Source organism: Pelodiscus sinensis, chromosome 7 (assembly GCF_052426305.1).
Source record: "Pelodiscus sinensis isolate ZL-2025 chromosome 7, ASM5242630v1, whole genome shotgun sequence".
NCBI lineage: Eukaryota > Metazoa > Chordata > Testudines > Trionychidae > Pelodiscus > Pelodiscus sinensis.
This window is the reverse complement of record NC_143058.1, coordinates 18,198,498-18,226,287: the sequence shown is the minus strand read 5'-3', so window position 1 is coordinate 18,226,287 and position 27,790 is coordinate 18,198,498. Positions and strand designations below refer to the sequence as shown.

Below are 27,790 nucleotides of genomic sequence, written 5' to 3'. Positions count from 1 at the left end.
ATCTATCTAAAGATTTATTAACTGGGGGAAATAAGGGTTATTTACAAGTTTAAGGCAGGCACACAAGTATACAGGCAAATAAGTTCCAGTCTTAAGTTTCAAAAGTAATAGAAGTTTCTATAATAAGAAGGCTCTTCAGTCCTTTAGGGCTAAATCAAGTCAAGTACTGGGAATCTTTTGCTTATAGTTAGTAATTCTTTCCCCCTCAGAGTTCAAGCAGCATACAAGATACAGTTCCATCTTGTTACGGCTTTATATTCCTGCACCCCTTCTCCTTCTGCTTTGAGTTGCAAATTCAGCGGAGGGGAGGAATTCGCTTATCTCCTCTTCATGACCACAGCAGAGTTGCAGGGCTGAGTCTTTGGTTCCCCTGATGTTCTACAATATTTTGTATGGTTTTAAGGAGCCTTCGTTGTCGGGCATGAGAGAACACTTCCTGTTGGAAATTAGTGATGTTTCTGCCCTCTTATGAAACACTGAAAAACACCCAACCCAACCAATAAAATAAAATCAAATCAAAACAAAAAAACCCCAGGCCCCACAATCCCCTCCTCACACACACAGAGAAAAAAAAAAACCCATCCTGGCTTTGCTTGTGAAATTTCATACCAAAGTGGGAGGAAAAAAGATAAAAGCTGTTGGGTTTGGCCCCTTTCTCGCTGTTTTTCTGAACCTAAAAATGCAGCTTGTGCCCTTCCCCTATAATAGTTCAAGTTCATTCTTGATTTTTTACTTCTTTCATTTTATTGCCTGGGGGGTAGGTGGATCTGCTGCAGTGAGGAAAGATGAGTAAACTTGACCTGAAACTTAACAGATGGTAAATTCACTGGTTGGAATTGCATACTTACACTTCAGTACTAATTATTTAACCATACCTGTCAACAAATCTGCAGCGACCCATACAAACTTCATGGTCTGCATTAAGAAGTGAGTGAGAATGGAGCAGAATATGAAGCCAGTCATTTCATCATGAAGTCATTTTTAAAGAGCTTATGTTCCTTCCCAACTTTTTGATCAGTGGCGAGTTTCTTCTGAGACAACAGCTTACCCCATTTGGTTGGTGAATGTCAGGTGGGCCACTCATCTCTGATGGCACCTCCTGCTGGTTGCCTTGGTGATAAGCTCCGGACAGACATTGACATTGTCTCTGACAGAGTCTCTCTTTGTCCTCTCAGCCTACCGACTCCTTTTGTTCCAGGAACTGCAGCCTCCTTTTTGTGACTCTTCCCAGGGGTGCGGGTGGGTAGGTGTGGGAACAAAGTCCCACTGGAACAAGAAGTCCTAGGAAATCCACTATCCTTTGCCTGGTCTATGCCATTTCCTCAGTGACTTCTAGAGGAACCCAGGTGCACCCTCTACTCCAGGTTCCAGCTCAGGGGCCCTCCAATCAGCAGACAAAGCCTGCATTATCTTATCTGCTTCTTTCCCCCTGAGCCTTTCCTACCTTCCTGACTCCCCCAGAGGTCCAGAGTGTCCCAATTCCCTGCTTCCCAGGAACATCTGTGGACTAGTCTGTATAGTCCCATAAGTCCTTCCTTTCTCCCAGGGAGTGACTACCTTCTACAGCCCCTTCTGTTGCCAGTTACCTGGTTTATCCAGGTACCTTCTGTTCCTGTCCAGCGATCCTCATTTAATCAACCTCTGGCTTCTCTGCCATGTGCTGCCTGGCAAGTTGATTGGCCCATCTGCCACCTTAACCCCTTTAAGCCTCATGTGAGGTGACACCCGAACACAGTAGGACACTGCTTAAATGACAAAATTAATGGAAGTGCAGAGTCTAGGAAACCAAGGTACTGCAGCAGCTAATAGCAATACAATGGAGTCAATACAGTTATTCTTGGGAATAACCTGCCTTTTACTGATATATTAATAGTACGTCTGAATGGAGATCCAGTAGGCTCCAAAGTTCTGCCATTGTCACCATGTTTATTGTATGAATCTTGCTTTTTTAAAACTCACATTTCTGATTTCTAAATTAGGAACAGATTTTTTGCATCTTTGTTCTATAAAACCATAATTTATGAGTTTCATGCCATGAATAAGCACTTCGGGGGAAATTCACTTCCTTTCCTTCCATTCTGCACAGAGTAAATACACAGATACCATGTAGAAAAGTAGATGGTGGATGGGATCTGTTTCTCAGACATGTGAGAAGCACAAATGCAGCCCGTAGCTCTCCCTTGGCCCATATTCCACTCCTGCACTAGAACAGAGTTGCACTGCACGCATGGTGGTTTGTAGCTGCTGGATCTCTGCAATCATGGATCCTGAGGTGACAGCCCATTTCCAAACCATCTTTGTCCTACTGAGCTGATATGGAGTTTCATTTTTCCATGCCCAAGGGTTGCTGAATCCTCTGCATTCACACTGTGCAGCTGCTCAGAGCTCTGCTGTACTGGGAACCTTCTGCAACCCCTTTCCCACTCTAGGAGAAGCCTATCTGCCTCTTGCAATCTGCCGTGCTGACATTACCAAAGTGTATTCCCTCTACATTTTAATGGAACTTCAGAAGGTTGAACCAGGATTTCCTTTCAGTGCCCATATGGAGATTTTTAACTGGGGAAACATCTTTTTTATTATTTCATTGACAAGTCACAGCATGCCACTAAAATCACAATAGGATCCTAAATATTGCAAACCTGCTAGGAGCCTTCAGGCTGGTAGCCAAAAGCTTTGTTTCCATTAATCCTCTGTGAGACAAAATGTGGTGAGTTTTTTGTTTAGCTTTGCATTTTTTTTTTTTTTTTTTTTTTTTTGCTATTCCTTGCAAAAAAAATAGCATCAGAGAATTAATCAAATGTTGGGAAGTTCAGAAATTAATCATCCATTTTTAACAGATAAGCAGCCACCTTTCAGCAACATCTTCAACACTGTGCATACTACATACAGGTGCACATGGAGTATAGGTCAAAAGAAAAGAGGCAGCAGCAAAAGAACAATGACATGCCCCCTATCTGCTTCTGTGGCATTAGATGAGTCAACCTATCAAGAACAATCAGTCTAGCATCAGGGAGACCCAAAGGGGACATGTTGTAGCTTTCCTGTATCAGCAGTAGCGTCTCTATTGATGCTTTGTTAAAGTTACCGTCTAGTGAGGCCTCATGCATGATTGAAATGCTGGTTATTGCAATTGCTGTGGAGCAATCAATCATCATGAAGGATTCAAGGCCAGCCTGATTCTGGGCTCTTTTGATGTTTTCCTTTGTCTGATAGTGATTTTAGGATTCCACTCAGTGTTTTAAGAGCAAACAGGATGATTGTTCACTATGAACTATATAGTAAAGAAATTTCACTGTGATTATAACTGCTCGGTGTGGCAATGTTTGTTGTTAACCAACTAATTCCCAGGTGTTCCTTCATAGTCTTTAGCTTGCTGTCGATTCTGTTCTAAATATATATTCTTATGGATTATTTTTCAATGGCATCATTCAAGCATCTTTGTGAAGTCACCACACAGGTATCACCATCATTGTGATAAATCATCATTCCTGTTTAAAGTTTTACAGCCAGACTTTAGGCTAAAGAAGGGTGGGCATCTTCACTGGAGAGGCTTCACCTTCAGATTATCTGAAGGATTTTCAAGAGCTATTCAAGTGCTTTGCCGACAGCCAAAATGTATAGTTGGTGGAGGTTCAGCAGAAACAACATCATCTGCTTAGAAATCTACATCCCTCCCATTCATCCAAGGTCGCTCTCCCACTGGACGAGGTGATACTTGAGATAGCCAATGATATATGGCAAACTCCTGCCACGATGCCTCCGACCAATAAAAGGGCTGACAAAAAGTATTTTGTGCCGGCAAAGGGGATGGAATTTTTATTCAACCATCCTCAGCCTAACTTCCTGGTTGTTGACGGAGCTCAACAGAGGGCCAAAGCATCCCAATATAAAACCACCACTGGAGATAAGGACAGTAAACGCCTAGATCTCTTAGGCAGAAAGGTGTATTCCTCTGCCACACTAACACTCTGAATGGCCAACTACATGGCACTATTAGCAAATCATAATGTTGACAATTACATGAAATGAGTTCCTCTACTCGAATACCTCCCAGAGACTAAGCGTCAAGTGCTCAAAGCAATCGTCCAGGATTCACATCGCACTGGACACAGCAGATGCAGCAGCCCGGACAACAGCTACATCCGTCTTAATGCGCAGAGCCTCATGGCTCCATATGGTGGCGGTGCCAAAGGAACTCCAATCAAAAGTCGAGGACTTGTCCTTTGACAGCCAAGCCCTCTTTGCAGACAAAACAGATCAGGTGCTTCACTCGGGCAAAGATTCACTCACAACACTCAGGACCTTAGGCATGTATACGCCCCCATACCGACGAAGAAAATACACACCTCATCAGAGACAAAGATCCTTCTCGTACATGGCACTGCAACCACGACAATATGAACACCAATGACCCAGACAACGGCCTCAGAGATAATGGCCACAAACCACCAGACCACCAAACCAACAGGCAACTAAGCAGTAAGTTTGACGTGTGGATCGAGGGATTGCAAACCATTCAAATATCACCTGCTCCAAATGCCAATACTGCACTTTCCCACAACTGCTTAAAGCCCTTTCAACACCATTGCACCACAATAACAACAGACCGATGAGTCATGCAGCTAATAACATCAGGCTACAGTAATCCCCTTTATGTCTCTCTCCCCAACCATCCCTCCCCTCCCGTCCTTATTCAGGGACCCATCTCACAGACTCCTCCTCAAACAGGAGGTAACTCACTTACTCAATATTGGAGCAATAGAGAGGGTACCAAAGCCCTTCGAAGGGAGAAGGTTCTACTCCCGCTATTTTCTAACAGAAAAAATCTGGGGGTTGGAGGCCCATACTAGACCTTCGCCATCTCAACCAATACCTATGCAAGCAACATTTCAAAATGGTGACCCTAACAACCATCATACCAGCACTCAAGCAAAAAGACTGGTTTGCATCCCTCGATTTACAGGACGCCTATTTCCATGTGACAGTTCATCCAGCCCACAGGCGATTCCTTCGATTCCTGGTAGGTTCTGATCACTACCAGTACAAAGTCCTGCCATTCGGCCTTTCGTCAGCCCCCAAAGTTTTCTCCAAAACACTGGAGGGATGGTGGTGGCCTTCCTACGTCAACTAGGGATCATCATTTTTCCCTATCTGGATGACTGCCCCCTCAGGGTATGTCTACACTAGCCTCGAACTAGGGAGGCTAATGTAGGCATTTGAAGTTGCAAATGAAGCCCGGGATTTAAATATCCCGGACTTTATTTGCATCTTCCTGTCCAGGCGCCATTTTTAAATCCCCTTAGTCTGAACTAACTGCCCGCGGCTACACGCGGCAGTCAAACGTTAACTCGAACTAAGTCCTTAGTTTGAGTTAACTGTTTCACCTCATGGAATGCTGCATAGTTAGTTCGGACTAAGGGGATTTAAAAATGGCTCCCAGATGGGAAGATGCAAATAAAGCCCTGGATATTTAAATCCTGGGCTTCATTAGCAACTTCAAATGCCTACATTAGCCTCCCTAGTTTGAACTAGGGGGCTAGTGTAGACATACCCTCAGAGCTCAATCATTCGACGAAGCGTTAAGTGCTGTCAACACAACAAGAACTCTCTTTGACACCTTGGGCCTTATAATCAATGCCCCAAAGTCATCCCTCATACCACATCAATCCATAGAGTTTATAAGTGCTCGCCTTGACTCTGTTACGGCATGCGCCTACCAGCTCCAGACTTCACGCTATCCAGGATGTTGTACAGATTCTTACTACCAGTCCCACAGTTTCCATACTTACCTGCCTACAGCTTATGGGACACCTGGCAGTGACAACATATGTCATAGCAAATGCACGACTATATTTCTGATGCCTTCAGCACTGGATATCTACAATATACGCACCTCACCGACACGACATACACAGAATGGTTACTGTACCAAGCACGGTCAAGCAATTCCTGAAATGGTGGACCATTCCCCACAACATGCTGGCAGGTATACCATTCCACCGACCCCAGCCAACCATCCAGATTATAACAGATGCATCCCTACTCAGCAGAGGGGCCCATATGCAGGACAAACAAGTTCAAAGTTGTTAGTCAGCCCAAGAATCTCTCTATCACATAAACCTACTTGAATTACGAGCCGTATACAATGCCTGCAACCACTTTCTTCCTTGGATCCGCGACCAGGGAGTGCGAATACTTACAGACAACATGACAACAGTCTATTATATAAACAGGCAGGGAGGAGCCCGTTCCCGTTCCCTATGCAACGAAGCTGTACGCTTGTGGAACTGGTGCAACCGATACAATGTGATACTTACGGCAGCATACCTCCCTGGAGAACACAAAACTACAGCAGATATGCTCAGCAGGCACTTTGGCCAACAGCACGAATGGGAACTATACCCCGAGGCCCTACAGAGTATATTCTCCCACAAGGGTCACCCAGTGGTAGATCTCTTTGCCACATAGTACAATGCGAAGTGTGTTCATTATTGCTCCAGAGCGGGCATCGGCCACGCATCAAAGGGGGATGCTTTCCTATACAACTGGAGTCAACAGCTTCTATACGCATTCCCTCCCATTCCCCTAATCCCCAAGGTCATAGAGAAGGTGGCTGTGGACAGAGCAAGACTAATTCTAGTAGCACCATTCTGGCCGCGCCAGACTTGGTTCCTTTACTTGTTCTGCATGTCGCCTCATCCTCCATACCATCTTCCCAGTTGCCTCGATCTACTGACACAGGATCACGGGCAACTGCTTCATCCGCAACTGGATCGCCTCGCTCTGTCCGCGTGGCTCCTAACTGGATCCAACAAAAAGAAATGAGCTGTTCCAAAGCTGTTAAGCACATTCTCTTACATAGTAGAAAAGCTTCGACTCGTAATACTTATGGAACCTGCATAAATGGAGAAGGTTCCGTGAATGGTGCTTACACACAGACCTGGGCCCTGATGAAACACCCTTACATTTCATCTTGGAATATATTTTGCACCTCAAAAACCTCGGACTCTCTTTGCTATCACAGCTTTCCGCCAACCAATTGATGGCTATACTGTCTTCTTGCTTCCCACTATGAGAAGATTTATCAAAGGGCTGACCAACCTCTTTCCTGAGCACAAGCAACCTACAGACCCGTGGAACCTAGAATTGGTCCTAGACACTCTGATGCGACCACCGTTCGAACCTTTGGCCACATGTGACTTCAACACTCTCACCAGGAAGGTGGTGTTCCTCTTAGCAATCACCTCAGCACGCAGCGTAGAACTGGCAGCACTTTCGGCTTCACCTCCCTATACCATTTTCACAGCACAGGGAGTCATCCTATGTCCCCTGCCATTGTTTTTACCCAAGGTTAATTCCAGTTTCCATATAAACAAACCCATTATCCTGCCCATGTTTTATCCAAAACTACACTCTTCTGAATGTCACGCAAGACTTCACTCCCTCGACATCTGCAGGGCTTTGGTATTTTATATTGAGAGATGTCCCAACACCTACTAAGCTCTCTAGCCAACCACTCCAAAGGTCTCCCACTTTCAGCACAGCGAATATAAAAAATAATAGTATCCTGTATTGCAAGATGCTATGAATTAAGAAACATCGTGTTGCCACATACCATTAGATCCCACTCTACCAGAGCAGTGGTGTCCTCAACAGCCTTTCTCAAAGGAGTTTCCATCAAGGACATTTGCTGAGCAGCGACTTGGTCCTCCAATCTCACCTCTGAGAACCATTACACTCTACCAAAGATCATCATGTCTGACACGGCAGTAGCTACCGCAGTCCTTTCCTCAGTGGCAATGCACTAACTCTGCACCCACTGCCTTATTCCGGCTACTGCTGTGGAATCACCCACAGTGGCGCACCCATGATGACACTACCTGAAGAAGAAGAAGTTACTCACCTTGTGCAGTAATGATGGTTCTTCAAGGTGTGTGTCCCCATGGGTGTGCCATGACCCTCCCTGCTCCCCTCTTCGGAGTCTGTGATTGTGTCTTTCAGGCCTTGACGATCAGGAAGAACTGGCGGGAGCCGGACCGCATGACCAGAAACGGCGCGAAAAGCCACCAGATGGCTGCTGCACATGCATGGTCTGGCAGACAACGGCTAAAAGATCTCCAATCTGTGGCACCGTGACAAGCCTGACACCCACAGTGGAGCACCCACAGGGGGGGGGGGGGAGGACACTTCGAAGAACTATCGTTACTGCACAAGCTGAGTAACTTCTTCTTTTGAAATAATTTCCTAGTATAGACATGCCACAAGAGATGTTCTAAATAATCCACTGGACTGTTTTGAACTGAATTGAAACCCATATGTGAAATTTTATTTGTGGGCTGTTTCCTTGAGTGCCACAAGATGATGATGCTTTCTGATCCACTGGTAAACTTGGTTGCAAAAAATCACCTGAGCTGGCAAGCTCCTATTACCATTGTCGAAATACAGAATTCTGGGGCTGTATTTTATGCTCTGTTGTATCAGTTAAGGGATCCATACAACACAGAAAGGTGCTAAGAAATAAAATATCCCTATGAACCTGGGGATTACCATACTTAGAACATAAGAACGGCCGTACAAGGTCAGACCAAAGGTCCATCTAGCCCACTAGCCTGTCTGCCGACAGTGGCCAGCACCAGGTGCCCCAGAGAGGGTGGACCGAAGACAATGATCAAGCGATTTGTCTCCTGCCATCCTTCTCCAGCCTCTGACAAACAGAGGCCAGGAACATGACTTCTATCCCTTGGCTAATAGCTTTTTATGGACCTAACCTCCATGAAATTATCTAGCTTCTCTTTAAACTCTGTTATAGTCCTAGCCTTCACAGCCTCCTCTGGCAAGGAGTTCCATAGGTTGACTACACGCTGTGTGAAGAAGAACTTTATTTTATTAGTTCTAAACCTGCTACCCATTAATTTCGTTTGGTGTCCTTTATTTCTTCTATTATGGGAACTAATACATAACTTTTCTTTATCTGCCCTCTCCACAGCACTCATGATTTTATATACCTCTATCATATCCCCCCTCAGTCTCCTCTTTTCTAAACTGAAAAGTCCCAGTCACTTTAACCTCTCTTCATATGGGACCCGTTCCAAACCCCTAATCATTTTAGTTGCCTTTTTCTGATCCCTTTCCAAGGCCAAAATATCTTTTTTGAGGTGAGGAGACCACATCTGTACACAGTATTCAAGATGTGGGCATACCATAGTTTTATACAGGGGCAGTAAGATATTCTGGGTCTTATTTTCTATCCCTTTCTTAATAATTCCTAGCATTCTATTTGCCTTTTTGACCACCGCTGCACACTGTGTGGAAGTATCCACGATAATGCCAAGATCTCTTTCCTGATTTGTCATAGCCAAATTAGCCCCCATCATACTGTGCGTATAGTTGGGGTTATTTTTCCCGATGTGCATTACTTTACACTTATCCACATTAAATTTCATTTGCCATTTTGTTGCCCAATCACTCAGTTTGGTGAGATCTTTTTGGAGTTCCTCACAGTCTGCTTCTGTCTTGACTATCCTAAACAGTTTGGTATCATCCTCAAACTTTACCACCTCACTGCTTACCCCTTCCTCCAGATCATTTATGAATAAGTTGAAAAGGATTGGTCCCAGGACTGACCCTTGGGGGACACCACTAGTTACCCCTCTCCATTCTGAAAATTTACCATTTATTCCTACCCTTTGTTTCCTGTCTTTTAACTGGTTCTCAGTCTAAGAAAGGACCTTCCGTCTTATCCCATGGCCATGTAATTTACACAAGAGCCTTTGGTGAGGGACCGTGTCAGATTTTCAGAAAGCCTCTAAGTATACTATATCTACTGGATTCCCCCTTGTCTGCATGTTTGTTAACCCCTTCAAAGAACTCTAATAGATTAGTAAAACATGATTTCCCTTTACAGAAACCATGTTGACTTTTGTCCAACAAATTATGTTCTTCTACATGCCTCACAATTTTATTCTTTACTATTGATTCGACTAATTTGCCCGGTACTGAAGTTAGACTTACCAGTCTGTAATTGCCAGGATCGCCTCTAGAACCCTCTTTAAATATTGGTGTCACGTTGGCTACCTTCCAGTCATTAGGTACGGAAGCCGATTTAAAGGATAGGCTACAAACCACAGATAATAGTTCTTTTAGAACTTCAATCACTCCACTTGAGTCTGCAGTGTTGAAACACAGACCTCCCCCAAACCCAAACTTTTCTTCTTGATTGTAACATCCTCTTCTCCCTTGTTCAGTTCTAAGGTGACCACAAATTCCCTTATTCTAGGAGGATTGCCCTACTTTTCCCAAGCCCTAATCCATACATGTGTTCATTACTGCTTGCTTGGGTAACTGTAACTACCTTTGTTCTGTTGTGTCCTAGCTATGCTCTCAGCTTGTACAAAATTCAGCTACATAATTACTCACTTGATGCAGGATAATTGACCATATCACTGTCTTCTGACTGAAAGAGCTTTACAGTCTTCTGGTAAAGGAGCAGATCAGTTGGAAGACCCTGCAGCATACGTCTTGCTGTGCCCTGCTTTATCTTCATGACCTTAGAGCAACTCTAACTTGCTTTACTATTTACGGTATAACCCTATATCCCTCTCATATTTCCACATACATTACAAACAAAGACAATACTGTCAAAACATTACTTAAGTTCAAAAAAATGCAGAATATTTAGTGTTCTTTGTACAGGTTTTTGTAATGACATTTAATACAGGCAGTCCCCGGGTTACGTACAAGATAGGGACTGTAGGTTTGTTCTTAAGTTGAATTTGCATGTAAGTCGGAACTGGTACCTATTGTAGGGGAAACTCTAGCCAAACATTTCTCCAGAGCTCAGTTTTATTCTCCCACACCTCACTTCCCTCAGTCCTTTATTCTCAAGCTGAGGTGTCTGCTGAGAAAAGCCGCTCCGCATCTCCCTGGTCTGCTGGGGAGGGGCGCTAGCTTCGCGTCTCCCTGGTCTGCTGGGGGGAAGCAGCTAATGCGGGGTTGCCTCACCCCGTTTGTAAGTAGGGATCCGATGTAAGTCGGATCCATGTAACCCGGGGACTGCCTGTATAGTAATGCAGGTATTTATTTCTATAGTGTGATCCATCACCAGCTTTCAAAGCTCATTATTAATATGATTAAGCTTCACTACTAACTATGTTAGGTGGCATGATCCCCATTTTACTCACGGTGAAACAAATGCATAAGTGGGAGTAAGTGATTTCCCCAAAAATCATATGCTAAATCTGTGGCCAAGAACAGAATCCATGTCTTCCAGTGTCCAGTCCTTTTGCTTTAATCAGTAGGGCACTGTCTTTCAGAGACTTTTGTCTTCAGACTAGGGATGCTAAATCCCATTTAATCAGTTAAACTAATGTCCCAGGAGAGCCAGCAGCCCTGTGTGGGGGTCCTGCAAGGCTGGAGCTGCCCTCCTCCTACAGCAAGCTGCAGGCAGGGGGCTGTTCCCAGCACCAGTTTTCTTTAAGTAGGTAAGCATCACCCGGTAAGGCATTTTGATTCTTGTTTGGCAAGTTTCACCTTTTAGACAGAGTTACAGAATGCATAACAATATGTCTTTTGCATTGACTATTATTATTAATATTATATAATTTTAAATATGCGCACACATTAACAGCCGGCTCTTTTTTAGAAGCTTTTATTAAAAGATCTTAAGCTAGTTTACAAACACAAGTAATTTTCCCCACTGCGCTTTGAGTTAAGTAAGCACTATTGAATACTGCAGATGGGTAACAGAGATCGAAGAAGTCAGCATAACTTATGCAAGGCTACGCACACACAGCGATTGCCAGAGCTGGTGAAGGAAACCAGGAGTTTTCTTGCCTTGTTTCCTCCTAGACCATGCTCTCTCCCACGAGTGTTCAGGCAGACATTAAATACAATGCAAACGAATGTTTAGATACCACTAGTGAGACTTGTAGTGGATATGGTTACATAATTAAATGAGAGAAATGTATATGTAGGAAAAATAAATCATTAAGAGATTGCACATAATGAATATTAACTTCTTATAGCATTGTCAGGTAGATGGTGCTGTGCAGTAAGTAAAACGGGTCAAACGAATAGCAGCTCCTTGCTGTGAAGAGCTTAGTTATAGACACATGCCTGTGAGGAGTTGGCCCTGACCCTGCAACTGACTCTGCAAAGGAGGTGTCTGCATAGGTGTCCCTCATCCTCTCAGTCCATTGAAGTTGTTCATACCGCACAGACACAGTGGGCGCAATCTGAAACAGAAGAAACACTGAGTAACACATTTCAAATGTGCAGCACCAAGCCCTGTCAAGCACCACCTGTACTTTCAATACAGAGGGTTAGATTTCATTACAGCCTTTAGCTTTGGATTTGTGGTTAGTTCAGTTTAAGAGGACTTTACAAGGATTCTGATGCTAATGCAAAATCCCCAGCTATGATATTTGCCTGTTGTCTGGTTCTGTCCCTATGGGAAAAGGCCTGGAATAGCTCATTTTTAGGTGACGGCTTTAATTCAGGTTCAACAAGCAAGTCAGCTGCTTTTCTGCAGCTTCACACTGCTGAGGGATGAAGTTCTGCTTACCTGTTCTTCCAGAGCAGTATTCCTGGAGAAACATTAGATCTAGTTATGATCTGAGCTAGGAAATGTAACCCTTAAAACAAGAGCTTTCTGGGACAATCAGCTCATTCTTCAATCTACCTCTGGTAGCAGAGCTCTGTGTTGTGGTAAAACTGGGACAGGGAATGTTATGACCAAAAGGAGGACCTTTCTAATTGCAGCAGCTGTTCATCTCCTCGGAGGTAAGTTTGAGATTCTGAATAGCAAGGCTGTGCTTTTTTTCCCTTAACAATTTGGCTATCTATCTATTATTGACTTACCTACAGTGCTGAAAACACTAGTCTGTAGCGCCTGTCCCTGAACCCTTTATTTTTTGTTGACATTCGAAAAACCTAAGTACAGGGTTGTTTTCTTCTCCCTCCTGTAAGCTGGCGTATAAGTGTACAAAACACAAGGTCAGACACAGTCTGACTTCAAGAGCCCATTTTCTAAATCTTATGCTATGTCTACACTGCAGTGCTATTTCAGAATACTGGAGATATCCCAAAATACTATTGTGTGTCTTTTGAGCGCACCTGCTATTTCGAAATATAAGGGGCTCTCTATTCTGATGTCCTGTAAACTTAATTCCACGAGGAGTAAGGGGCATTTAATAGTGATTTATTTCAAAATAAATGCTGTGTAGACAGTGCCAAGTTTCGAAATAAGCTATTTTAAAATAAGCCACACCATTTGCATAGCTCAAATTGCGTATCATATTTCAAGCTATGGGTGCAGTGGAGACACACCCTTACGGACATTAGGTAGTGGGTGTTACTTCGCTTTTTTTGAAAGTAAGCAGACTGTCAGAGAAATGAAGGGACTTGGCCACAGTCACATGATCCTATTATTGGTACTGTGCATATGGCTCTCTGTGCCTATGCAAAGTTGCATTATAGTCAGCATAGATTTGCAGGGACTCATGAAACTGGCCATACTAATCTGATTGTGGCATTACTGCCTGAATAAATAGAAGAGTTCTTGACTCCCAGTCCTGTGACCTAACCAACTGGCCAAATTTTGCGCTCTCTTACACCAGAATAAATCCTGACTAATTTGGTTAAAATTAGTGCACATAGCTGGATTGGCAGTGGCTTACATGCAGAATTTGGTCCCAAATGTGCTCACGGAAATGTACCCTTTCTAGTTAGATTAATAATAGACATTAATCTTTTGAAAGACCTTACTAAAAGTATTTTCTTTTCTCTTGTCTGCCATATAGTGACATTAAGTTGTGTAATCTTGAAGTTAAGACAATTTTAGACTCCTTTGTACTCAGGCTTAAGTGTATAGTAAGTTATATTTTACCTGTCTGTCTCTGTGGAAGAAAAGCTTTAATTTACATCTTAATTTAATTATGTCCCAGCATTCTGTGCCTAAAATGCATGATGAGATGATGATAACATTTCCTACTTATCATGCTTACCTGCCTTTTGGGAGGGGTTAGAGGCTGAATTCACAGCCTATATAGCAAAATGTCTGTATGGTATTTTGAATACCATTATTAAAATAATATGTGAAACAAAATGTTTAATAAATACATTGTAATAGGAATTGCTGAGCAATTATAGTTAAAGGAAGCATAGTGCACACAGAGAAATTTAAGGCCTTATCCTGCAAATCAACCCCCCTGTGTCCATATACAATTCCATTGATGTGAGTGGGACTCTGATCAGAATTGGGCTAGATGTACCAACATGTGGCAAAAATCAAACTTTAATCTGCATTGTCTCATGGGTAATGTTATATATCACAGTACTGTGAAAATCTAAAAGGTTACTGAAAATCAAGTGTTGGTGAGTTGTTTCATTAAACTAATGAAGATCGTACAGTTACACATTATAATTGGTAATGCTGTCCTTGCAGTGACTTCCCAGGTTGGTTTTCTTACAGGTCTTGGCTGCCAAATTGATTGAATGGAGTCTGAGTAAACAAAATACTTAGCTTTACTACAGACCCCAAGGTTCTGGCTGTTTTGGGATCCCCAGTTTTCTTGCTTGGTCCAGTCCTCGTAACTCATGCACACACAGCCAAAAGCATAGCAGCTACAGCAGAATAAGAAATGAATCTGCAGAGTTCACCTTGAGTTGCCTTAAAAGATTAGTTATTTACTTCCACCCTCTCCCAGGTGAACAACACTGTATGAGTGGTATGGAAATGGCTACTTAAAGATGCCACACCTTATATCTGCATGTTCCAGAGAAAGCTGGCACAACCGTACCTTTTTCATCTTTTGTTTTTCTTTAATGAATGCATGCCTAAAAGTTGTTAGTGCATGACACCCAAACCACGTTCTGTCTAGTTACATGTCATTTTATCAGGCTAGCCAGAAGCATGAAGTAAATGAAAATGATACATTTGTCATGGTGCATCCAAGTGCTCATTTGAAGCTGAAAACATTACCTGAGGGTAATGTCACATGAGGGGTGATTTTCAGGAAGATGATTTTAGACTAGTTTGGTTCCACCTTGGACTTCCTGTTTTTATGTTGTCTGGATTGATTGCCTAGTCAATTTCATTTACATGTAATCTTTAGTGCCCTCTGCATACTTACTAACCCTTCATCTTATGCTCTGAGAACTTAATCCCTCATTTATGTAAATTCCTACCCACTTCATTTGTTAGCTCGGCAAAACAATCAGTAAACTATTTTCTTCTATCTTGGTGGACGCTGTCAGCCTGATGCAGTTATTCCAGCAGAGCATGACTGAAGTGAGTCTACCTCTGCAAATTATATATCATCAGGGTCATTAATGTAAAAAGTATCAGGAGAAGCACTTGTGCATTCATGGATGTGTGGAGCCTGATTGGCATTATTTGGCCACACAGAAAGTATTTCTAAGGACCATTCCTCAAGCTTGGCAGGGAATTACTATATACCGTGCAAGGATAATGTTGCTGATAATAAGTACAAAAAGGAATGTTTGCAAACATTTCTGTTAAAGTATTTGTTGTATTTATTAAAGATTCAGTCCTTTTATTTGTATTAACCCGTGACAAAATACCCATTGATTTCAGTAGTGCGTGATCATACCTTAAAAATAGCTGTTGACTTCTGGAAGTAGCTCTCAGGCCCTGATTCTGCTGGGAGCTGGGCAGAGAGTGTGAACCATTCTTTTAGCACATGTGTCCTGGCCGTTCCACTTCTCAGGCAGATTAGTGACAGAAAGAAGACAGCAGTAGGGGTTGCAGCCAGTCTGAACGCAGATTAATATTTAAAACAGCTTTTCCCCTTTTTGATCTGATTTGAGGAAAAGGAATGCCAGTACAAATTTAGGAACGTGATATCTGATAAGAAGAATTGCAAACGGATGTTAAGTCTGAGGGCATTGTACTCCAGTGAACTTGCAAATTGATGTTAATGTGCATTAATGTGCTCTGGTGCTTGAGCTAAATCTGTTCAGGGCATGAATTTGGCCTTAAGCTCAGTCTATGCGCATTCATTTTTTAAAAAGGTTTCTCCTCCATATAGATGTATTGCATGACCTACGCATAAAGACTTATATGTCATTGCAAATACCAGAAGATCAGGAAGGTATGTGATAGGTCATGGTACAAGATGTCAAAGCACGTCTATCAGATGCAAACTCTGGAGTTTCAGCAACGTAACTTGAAGTCAAGAGACATTGCCCCTTGAAAGAAGGTCAAGGAAAGTGATACTTCAGGGAGTGATATTTGAACTCTCAATTGGAATTGGAGATGTATTTGTTGGGGTGCGGTTTCTTGTGAAAGAGTATGGTGCTTCTAGAAGGGTGCAACAGGCAATAATAGATAAAATGGTGCATTTGGGGAACACTTTTCAGGTCCAGCTCTGGTGTCTGAAGAAGGCAATCTCACCATTGTTCAGAGTTTCAGAAGGGTAGCAAAGTTAGTCTGTAACAGGAAAAACTTAAAAAACAACAAATAGTAGTAGCACCTTAAAGGCTAACAAGGGTTGGAATTTAAATTCATTCACAAGTTTAATTCTTATGCAAATGGTATGAACCAGGATATGGGCTAGCTCACACATTATCTTCCACATCCTAATGACTTAACCAACCAACCTAATAATGGAGGTGCTAATTGTTCTTATCAGCCTTTTGTAACTATTTGAACTATCTACTCACTGTCTCTCTTTTTTTTCCTCCCCTCCTTTTTTCTCTCTTTTATTCCCCTCCCCCCCCTCCTTCCCTTATTTATTCTTGGATCTGGACTTCTAATACTCCTGTCATCTGAAGAAGTGGGTTGTGCCCATGAAAACTCATGATACCATCTACATGTTTTGTTAGTCTTTAAGGTGCTACTATTATTTGTTGTTTTGTAAGTTTTTCATTGTGCAGAGTATTTGGCATACTGTAACAGTAAATTCTCAATCATCGTTAGACTCAGACATCTCATTTCTGCATATTATTGCCTGCAAGCCCTTGTGCTTCCCATCAGTACTTATCTTATGATTGCTAACACTCTTGGCAACCTTACTTTTTTATATCTATTGTTGACTTGGGGGTAGATTGCTGTGTGCAGCCACAGCCCTGAGCAGGGAGGAGTGCAGAGATAGGCTCCTGAGGAATCTGGAAGTGGCATTGCACCTCCATAAAGCACAATTCCACCCCAACCCTCCCACTATTCAGGGATAATATGCTACACCAGTTGGTTTCCAAAAAATTTTTCCTCATGACTCAGTTGAAAAAAATTGTTGGTGTTCCCAATCCAACATAATTATATCTTTTGCTTAGAGTGTAGGCTCGGGAGGGAGGGAGTAACAGGAATGAGAGGTCTGAGATGCAGGAGGGACCTCCAGATTTCAGAAGGGCCTCCAGGCTGGGGTAGTGTGTTGGTGCTCGTGGTTGTTTACAGGCTTATCTCCAGTGGCTCCTGGTCAGCGGTGCAGCAGGGGTACTAAGGCAGGCTTCCTGCTTCCCCTCGCACTGTGGACCATGCTGTGCCCCAGAAGTGGCCAGCAGCAGGTCTGGATCATAGGCGGAAGTACGCAAGCAGCTCTGCCCACTGCCCTCACCCCAGGTACAGATCTTCCCCCATTTGGAAATTGACCAGTGGGAGTGTGGAGCCAGTGTTCAGGGTGGGAGCAGTGCACAGACCCCTGCGGTCCTCCCCCACTGCCTAGGAGCCAGACCTGTTGCTGGCTCTTTCTGGGATGCAGTGTGGATTGCAGTGCCAGGACAGGCACTATTCACTCACCTTTGCACCCTCATTAGTCATGGATCACTCTACAACAAGGTGACCCAGTGCCTGACAATGTGTGACCCAATGCTGTGTCATGGCCCATAGTTTGAAAACCACTGTGATACATCATCCTTTAGGATGCTTCTCCAAGTGCATGTAACCAGCTCCTAAGGCCACTGTGGAAGGGGGGGGACCTTGGTTCTGCTGCATCCTACTTCCCTCTGCCTATCTCTAGAGGAAGCAAAATGCAGGACAATGTAGCACTTTAAAGACTAGCAAGATGGTTTATTAGATGATGAGCTTTCGTGGGCCAGACCCACTTCCTCAGATCAAATAGTGGAAGAAAATAGTCACAACCATATATACCAAAGGATACAATTTAAAAAAATGAACACATATGAAAAGAACACATGTGATTTGTGATCCCAGACTAACACAGCTACATTTCTGTCACTATCTCTAGAGGGTTCTTGCAGCCCCCCCCCCTCTAGTCTGCAGGAGCCTAATGAAGGGAAATCTCCTTCTGTCTCTCCCTCCCCCTGCACACCTGAACTCTTGTATGGGACGTTCTGGCCTACCATGCAATCAGCACTGGAGCTAATTGAAATCTTTTAATAATGCTCTTGGGGGAGGAGGGTGGTGTTGAAATCAAGATGTTTTGTAGAAATCTATCTATTGTAACAATCATTTTGTTAGGACATTTGAGACCAACTCATCCATCCCAGACTACCTCAGCACATACTTGAACCCACTTCTCCCATATGCTGGGTCAGTGCCTTAATTACTAGGCTATCTGCTATTTTATGTGTCTGTCTTCTGCTAGCTGCAGGAAAGTAGTGAAGAAGTCCCATTAGGGACGGGGGAAGTATTCTTTGCTTGTTGATGCTGTTGCTTTTGAAGGCTTGATAATCTTTTCTTTGATAGCGCCTGTATGTCTTTCTCTCTGTTTTTGAAGTAATACTTTGCCTTCTCACTTTGCTTGGGGCTATTAACTGGCTTCATAGTCAGTATTTCAAATGCTTACATTTTGTCAGTGCAAAGGTTCTTCTTGTGTAACAGCTACCAGAAAATCAGTTAGCATAGAGCTTTTTTGAGGCTTACTGTGGTGGTGGCTTGTATCTGCCATCAGACTTGTGAATAAACTAGATTCTTCTGTGAAAGTTTGGTCTAGCTGTTCCTTTGGAAATTTTAGCCAGCTCCTTAAATGGAATTAATTTTAAAGGTAGCTATTGAACATAAATAAAAGCTGATTGTCTTCAACGTCCTGTAACACATGAAAGGTTGCTTCAGATTTCTGGCTCGCATTCATGATGCTGTGCATCGTGATCCTAGCAAAAGCAGAAATAGAACACTGGTCTTCCATCTTCTAAAACACAGGCTTTACCACTTCAGAGAGGAGCAAGGATGAAATGGTCTGTTCTGTAATCCTGTCTCTTCATGCACTCCCCTCCCCACCCCAGTCAGGGCTGTTCCCCACTCTGACACTTTGAGTGCAGAAGGTGGGGGTGGGAGAGGCGCAAAAACCCTTAAATAGGTTGCCTTTATAGGTTCTGCTTACAGAAAGCAAGCAAGCAAGCCTCCTCAATGTCACAGATGCCCTGGCTCTGGAAAAGAGGCTGCCACCATCAAGTGATTTAAACCCTGAAACAAAAGGAAGGAATATTTGAATTCCTTCCCCAGGGGTACTCCCAAGATCTTTTGCCATAAGAGAGCTTGAAAAAAGAAACAAAAAAGCACAGAAAACAAACTATCTCTGATAGCTGACTTCTCAGGCTAGAGAGACACTGAGGGTGTGTCTAGACTACATGGCTCCGGCGACAGAGCCATGTAGTTGAGTTTACTAGACATAGCAAAATGAAGCGGCGATTTAAATAATCGCTGCTTTATTTATGTCAGAATGGCCGCCACACTGTGCCGATCAGCTGTTTGTCTGCACAGTGCGGTAGTCTAGACAGGGATCAACTGACCCCAGATCCCTTTGTCATCAGATCCTGTAAGCCACTGTCTACACAGCCCCACCAGCTGGGCCATGTAGCAGCTATTGGATCTGGAACTGAGGCCACGGTGAGGCTTCCCTAGTAGGGACAGCCTCACCACTGCCCTGGCTCCGGCTCCAGCTCCAGCTCCAGCCCTGCCCACAACTCCATTCACCCTGCTGCTGCACGGTGAAGTGGGTAGAAGGGAATTCTTTTAAAGGCAATGTGCCTGCTGCTGGTCCGTGGGCCAGTAGTTGGGAACCACTGGTTTAGGGTATTGAGGGCTGGCAGGTCAAGGGTCTGTATCCTTATAGATTTAGGGAACATAGGTGCAAATTTCCAAAATGTTGCACAGAATCAAATTATAAAGCCATATGACTCAAGATTAGTATAATTAAGTCCTTCTCCTTTTCAGATAGAGCTCTTGAAATGCTATTTTTTTCTTTGCAGGTGACAAGTATTGTCATAATTTCTCTGAGAACTGTTCACCGTTAAAAGTAAAAAGCAGTCTTCATTGTACTCCTGCTTGAGCATAAACCTCTTTTCTTTTGCTCCTTCATTCTACCCAGTACATCAATGATAAGTGAACTCGCTAGCAGTTACAATTTCATAGAAGCCTTCCTGGGTTGCAGAATATTGGGTTTTCTCAGATGCCACGTGCTCAGTCAGGCACAGTTTGGAAGTGTCTCAGTGCTTTTAAACCTGACTTGTTAATATTTCTACATCAATTTTCAATATTGCAATTTACTGTCTGAATTCTTCTGGGTTTTTTTTAATGTCTTCCCATTTTTTCCATGCTGTTGTGAGCCCTTAAATCACTCTATATTACAGAATTAAAAAATACACACTGCACAATTAGAAATGGGATGAATTTACTAATTTAAATAAGACAGCGAAGTCCACTTATTATGTACATACTTAACCTCTCAGGCAGCAAAACATAAAGAAAAGGAGAATATGAGCAAATGTTAACAATTCCAATGTAGACTCAAACTTCTCTTGTTTTGTTTTTTACTATTGACTTGTATTCTATAGTATCTCCAGTGCCCAGTGTGTATTTCCTACAAACATTTAAATTGATAAGCCTTGTTGAACTGTAAATGTGTCCACAATTGTGCATGAGACTCACAAAAGAACTTCTAGCACTTCTTGAAATCTTCAAAAATATAATTGTCTTTGATTAGAAAAACTGTAAAGCTGTAGCCCTTTCAGTACATTTGTTTCTATACCAGGATTTTTTTCTTCAAGATTAATTAAGACCTTTAACAGAAAATTATTAATTACATCATCACAGCTATATAATAGAGTTCACTGTAGTTATGTAGGAGTCAATGGTATTCAAACTACATCTTTGATGAAGTAATCAGACAGCTTCTGGGTCCTGTTTCAGCTGCTATGGGCGTGCTTCACATGTAAATTACTGTCAAATGGATTCTTTCTAAATTCCAGCCAATTAAAATACATTTAAAGTGCAGCCGGTGGAAAGCAAAAGACTTACAATTGTGCAAGAAAGTTTAGGGCAATGAGATAAAATTCCCAAGTTTGGCTAACAAGATTATTAACTAATGCATTTTTGTAGAAGTGGGGAAACCAAACAAAGAGCTCCCCTAAACTCCAGTCAGAAGCAAAGATGACACTTTTAACACTATCTTAAAAGAGACAAAGCAGGGAGTGTGTTTGTTAGGGTGTCAGTTTTCTACCCGTGGCTCTTTAAACCATGTAAGTTTGGCAGCTTGCCCTATGTGGTGCTGCATACAAATATTGACAGAACACAGTGGTATTTGTTAAACCCCTTCTTGAGAAGCAAGTGATTAAAACTCTGAAGGAAGATCTGAGAACCTCAGACATTTTCCCCCCTCAATAACATTTACAGAATGAAAGCGAAAATACTGAGTTTGGTCAAATGAAAATATTGACCTTCTATTTCTGCTTTGCCTTGGAGGTAAGGACAGATTTTTGTTTGTTTTAAATCTTATTATTAAAAAAGAGCTTACATTTAGAACATTGAAAGGTGCTGTTAGCACTTTTGATTTAATCCTGTGATTTGGGAGGAAGCTGTGAGACTGTATGTGTAAATAGACAGAAGATGTTACCCAATAACTTTGTACCATCAGCATTAATATTCTAGTGCCCAATATGTGCTTGAATCTTTACAGACATTTTTAATACCCATTTGTAGTTTAATGTCTGGTACTTTCCTGACAAGTTCTACGCTGCATTCTGTCTAGTTGTATCAATAGCAGGATTTCAAAATTTGCTGCATGTACCATACTTGTGAAAAGTTGTTTTCTCTGCTATCTAATGGATCCATTGTCATTTTCGCTTTTCAGTGCAAACCAAGGACTTTTAAAAATGTGTCACCTGCTCTTTCTTTCATGTTTAATGAGTTGTTTTATCTGAAAATATCGGCTTCACATTTTCTGGTATTTAAAAAAATCCACATTAAGTCGCTTTAATGAAAAGTGTGCATTATCCCATGTAAAATAGTCCTTTGTAAATCATATCTGATTTCATTTATTAAATTCTGATATACTCTAAATATAAATGTTTGAAGGGACCTCAAGACAGTATTGGTTTATATCCATCATTTCATCTCAGCACTCTAAATCATCTAAGATTCCAGATAGATAATTCCTATTTCCACACACTTTGGTCAGTACTTTCTGGCTTCACTTTTGCTAACCATGAGCAAAGAATCTTGCACATTTCATGGTATGGGGTCATATTTCAGTAACAGGGATTCAGTTAAATGTGCCTTGTTAATCGTTAATGTGCAAGTAGCACTCAGCATATGCCAAGCTGAGACTTAGACAAGGTTCATGTGCCTACTGACAAAATAAATGCTGGTAAATCTATGCAATGAGAGTTTAAATGTATGAGTTCACACATCGTATGAAAATAAGTCTCCTGGAGTAAAAGCAAGTAAATTCAAGAAATACATATAACATTTCCCTATATTAAGGGCCTTGGTATTGGAAATTTTGCTCATGAACCTAGTCCCAATGAAGTGGATGGCACTATTTGTTTGGCTAGATACAATACACAGTATTAACTAGTATACAATTGGGGTCCACAGAATGAATGTGAATAATATTTGTAATATTTACTGTGGGCAATGGTGAGATACAGAAATCTATACATATAAAAAGCTCCACATGCTCCCAGATCCCCCTCAAAGACTAGAGCACATGTTTAACTTTAGACAAGTTTTTGCAGGATTGAATGAAAGTCTGTTTGAATATATAATGCAGTTTAAAAGCCTAGACAAAAATAGAAGGATAAGTGGGGGAAGCGTTCAGCACCACATTAAAAAACAAAAACATAAAACCCTCTGCTAGTATCAACATACCGGGAGCTAATGCTGCAGCAAAAGCTGCTTTCATGTTACCATCTTCTATATTTACCCACTTTCCTAGAGTTCACTGAGATGCTAAATATGATTATGATTATTGTTAAAGGGCACACTGAGAAAGTAACTTTTTAGGGGATTATGAAGCATAGTAGGGAAAGATGCCAGAGGCTAGTACACGGATGCCAGAAAAATGGATTAATTCCTCTGACACTTGGATTGTCTATATTCTCTTTATTAGGAGTTTCAGAAAAGGCTTGTTTCAAACTGAGAATTGTTCTCAAAGAGGCTTGATCCAGTTAGTGTAAACCAAAAACTGAATTTAGCCTTTTCTAGTCCTGGACTTTTCTGTAAGCTTCATTACAAACATGAATGATTGGTGTCTCTGGCTTTGTTTCTGTAAGACAGATCTATCCTCCTTCTAAATTCCATGCTCTATCTTCATATCATATAGTAGCCATTGGCCATAGTATTACTATCAGATATCAGAACCCACTGTACTATATACTGCTCAAAGCGAGAGCCAGCCACTGCTCTGAAGAGCTTACAGTCATACCGAAGACCGAGTGCATGTTGTAATTTTGTAGGGGATGCAGTGTATCATTGTGCCTAACTAAAGAGCTGCTTCACATGCAAAACACAGCTCATCCTTAACTATGGAGTCATGATAGGACAGACACAGAGCAGAAGAAGAAGCAGAGGCATGAAGAAGTGAAGCAGACGTTGGTAGATGATAGTGTTGATCCTGTACCTCAAATGTGGTTTGACTCCAATAGGAGTTTTGTCTGAATTTAGACTGTGGAATCTGGTCTCATGTTCAGAATAGCAAGCAGATGTAATCTTACTCTTTTCTGGAGCTTATGTTCCTTGCTTTTGCAGTATTATATCCATTACAGGCAGTCCCCGGGTTACGTACAAGATAGGGACTGTAGGTTTGTTCTTAAGTTGAATCTGTATGTAAGTCGGAACTGGCGTCCAGATTCAGCCGCTGCTGAAACTGATCAGTTTCAACAGCGGCTGAATCTGGATGCCAGTTCTGACTTACATACAGATTCAACTTAAGAACCCCAGGCATCCCCAAGTCAGCTGCTGCTGAAACTGATCAGCGGCTGATTCCAGGAAGCCCGAGGCAGGGGCTTCCTGTAGTCAGCCACTGGTCAGTTTCAGCAGCGGCTGACTTGGGGATGCCTGGGGCAGAGCAGCTGGGGTGCTGCTGGTTTGGTCCAGTAGCGCCGCTGCTCCTCGGCGCTACTGGACCAACCCAGCAGCACCCAAGCTGCTCTGCCCCAGGGTCCTGATTCAGCCGCTGCTGAAACTGACCAGCAGTGGCTGAATCACGACGCCTGGGGCAGAGCATCTGGGGTGCTGCCAGGTTGGTCCAGTAGCGCCCAGAGCGGCGCTACAGGGCCAACCGGCAGCACCCCAGCTGCTGTACCACAGGCGTCTGGAGCAAAGCCGTGGAGCACGGGGGCAGTGGGACAGCCCAGACGCGCCACGGCTGTCCTGCTGCCCTCGGGCTCCGCGGCTTTGCTTTGCTTTGCTCCCCGTCCCCCTGGTCTGCAGACCAGAAGGACGGGGAGCAAAGCGGCGGAACACACGGGCAGCAGACAGCCCAGCGGCAGAGCACGCGGGCAGCGGACAGCCCAGACGCGTCTGGGCTGTCCGCTGCCCGCGTGTTCCACCGCTTTGCTCCCCGTCCTTCTGGTCTGCAGACCAGGGGGACGGGGAGCAAAGCAGAGCAAAGCGGCAGAGCACGCAGGCAGCGGACAGCCCAGACGCGTCTGGGCTGTCCGCTGCCCGCGTGCTCTGCCGCTTTGCTTCCTCTCCCTGGTCTGCTGGAGACCAGGGAGAGGGCCCCGTTCGTAACTGCGGATCCGACGTAAGTCGGATCTGCGTAACTCGGGGACTGCCTGTACTCTGCTGCTGCTACAGCAGCCGCTACTATTTTCATGTCTTTGATGGACCAAATATGAAAGCCCTCATTGATCAGAAGGCTAGAGCAATGAAAAAAGAATCATGCATAGCAGAACAGATGCACTGCTTTTCATAGGAACAACAGGAAAACTTTATTTGGTTTCAGAATCAAGGGTAATTATTTTTTTCTTATCTCTTATATAAAACATGGCACTGTGGGCATTATATCCCTTTCTAATGGCTGGTCCATGTTAGAGGATAAGAATGACAGCATGACCCAGCTGAAGCTAATGGTAAAACACCCATTAACTTTGGTGAAGCAGGATTTCACTTAAACTGCTAGCAGTTAATGGAATTGCTCCTTTACTGCTAGAAATTGAGGCCTAAAGTGTTAGTGTTAAATATCCCAAGTTCAAAGCCGTGACTCATAGGAAAGGTCCATACAATTACAAACTCAAAGACAGAAACAAAGATGAGATGAAATGGGAGTCCCAGAAGATGGTATTAACTTGGAGTAAACTTTGAGATTTTTATCAGGACTTTAACAGGGTTCAAAAAAGAACTAGATAAATTCATGGAGAATATGTTCATCAATGGCTGTTAGCTAGGATGGGATGGAATGGTGTCCCTAGCCTCTGTTTGTCAGAGGCTGGGAATGGGCGACAGGGGTGAGATCACCTGATGATTACCTGTTCTGCTCATTTCAGTGAGGGTACATAAAAGACACAACAAAGAAGAGCAACTGCATACTTACCTATTTTTCTAGGCTACAAAAATGAAGGGACGGAGCATGTTTATACATCAGGAAGGATACTACCTGTTTTCGCCAGACTCTTAATCTGTCTTTCCAGACTGCAGAAATAAAGGGAAAAAACATGTTCAAGGGTAATGCCAACTGAGGCTGAACTCCTTAACCACCAGAGCATAGCCATCCCAGGCTGCTATTAATTTTTACATATCCCAATACTTTTGCAACTGGTAGTTCTGAGGAACAAGGAAAGAACCTGGCTTACTTTTCATATTCAGGGTGATTTTTCCAGAAGTTAGGAAAAAATATTTTTACTTTTAAATGGAGCAAATAGTGTATGGAATCACAGTGATGCTACGTCTAGACCACAAGCTTCTTTTGAAAGAGAGCGTCTAGACTACAAGCAGATTTTTCGAAAAAGCGAGCCACTTTTTCGAAAGAGAGGCTAGACGCTCTCTTTCGAAAAAACACAGTTTGCATTCAATAGCACCTTTTTTCGAAAGAGTACTTTTGAAAAAAGGTGTTATTCCTCGTAAAATGAGGTTTACCGTGAGCAAAAAAACTGCCCCATTCTTTCAATTTACTTTAGAAAGAACACGGGCTGCAGTCTAGACGCAGGTGAACTTTTCTTGAAAAAACCCTGTAGTCTAGACACACCCTGAGATACAAAGGACTTGTCTACACAAGAAAAACTTGTGGTTTAAACTATACAGGTGTTCAGGTATACAATATGATTGTCTCAAATTTCATTATTTTTCCAGCAACTAACAATGATAAATGAGAGGGAATATCAATTGAATGTGAAAGGCTTTGGCAATCAGTGCACATTACTGTGGTTTGCTAAATGGTACTCATGCTTTAATGGAATTACTGATTTTACTATCTGTGTCCTGCCCACATTACCATAGTGATTTTCCTATCCAAAGCCAAAGGGCTTTTCTCTGATCTGTGGTGGAAACCGCTAAGTAGGGATACAGAATCCTTTAAAAATTGCTACTTCTGTGGTAACCCACATGAATGTCGTCTTTATCACCAGTGAATCCACCCTAGATCCTTCAACTGGACACATTGCTGGGAGCTTTGTTTCCCTCAGGCTAGGTAGTGTTTGTAGACACAGTTTAATATAAGTCAAGTGTGGCCAAACTACAGCTCATGAGCCTCATGTGGCCCTTTTACAGTTAAAGTGAGGTTCACAGAGCTCGCTCTCCTCTCCTTGCCCCGTTCTCTGCCTACCACTCTGGGCAGGTGTTAGCCTGGGGCTTCTGTCCTGTGGTGGAGGGAGGGTACAATGGGGACGAAAATCAAGAGGGTTTCATCCTGTGCCCCAGTAGGCAGTGCCCCACAGGGTAGGTTATGCGTGTTTTGTGGTTCTTGAACTTCTGAAGAGTATCGTATGCAATGGAGAAGGTCAATAAATGTGGCCACTCTAGATATAACTCATGACTTTAGCTGCACTTCCTCAGCAAAAACCCCAACAAAGAACTGGTACCCTCTTCTCCATGTTCTCAGTGAGGAAATAATCTGTTACTGGTCCCACCAGATTACTTTCTTTCCCATCCTTTCACCCATGCTGGCTCAGTTATGCTAGGGGGAAAAGGCAAAGATAACACCTGCTTGTAGCTCAGGGTTCGAACTAGGGAGGCTAATGTAGTCATTCAAAGTTGCAAATGAAGCCCGGGTTTTAAATATCCCGGGCTTTATTTGCATCTTTCCGTCTGGGTGCCATTTTTAAATCCCCCTAGTCTGAACTAACTGCCCGTGGCTACACGCGGTAGTCAAATATTAACTCGAACTAAATCCTTAGTTCGAGTTAACTGTTACACCTTGTAACAGAGTTAACTGTTACACTTCATGGAAGAAGGTGTACCAGTTAACTCGAACTAAGGAACTAGTTCGAGTTAATGTTTGACTGCCACGTGTAGCCACGGGCAGTTAGTTCGGACTAGGGGGATTTAAAAATGGCGCCTGGACGGGAAGATGCAAATAAAGCCCAGGATATTTAAATCCCAGGCTTCATTTGCAACTTCAAATGCCTACATTAGCCTTCCTAGTTCAAACTAGGG

General features: G+C 42.9%; 1 protein-coding gene and 1 long non-coding RNA gene across 2 annotated transcripts in view; one reads left to right on the top strand and one right to left on the bottom strand.

The window, feature by feature from the left end:
- Nucleotides 1-11,670: 11,670 nt before the first annotated feature.
- Nucleotides 11,671-27,790, bottom strand: part of LOC142830154 (uncharacterized) — a 92,754-nt gene continuing 76,634 nt past the window's right edge. Inside the window, exon 3 of the long non-coding RNA XR_016350003.1 lies at nt 11,671-12,233. This is a non-coding gene — a long non-coding RNA (uncharacterized LOC142830154). The remainder of the gene's footprint in view (nt 12,234-27,790) is intronic.
- Nucleotides 21,350-27,790, top strand: part of NCKAP5 (NCK associated protein 5) — a 659,073-nt gene continuing 652,632 nt past the window's right edge. Inside the window, exon 1 of the mRNA XM_075933271.2 lies at nt 21,350-21,658. The gene's annotated coding sequence lies outside the window, so the exon portion shown is untranslated. The remainder of the gene's footprint in view (nt 21,659-27,790) is intronic.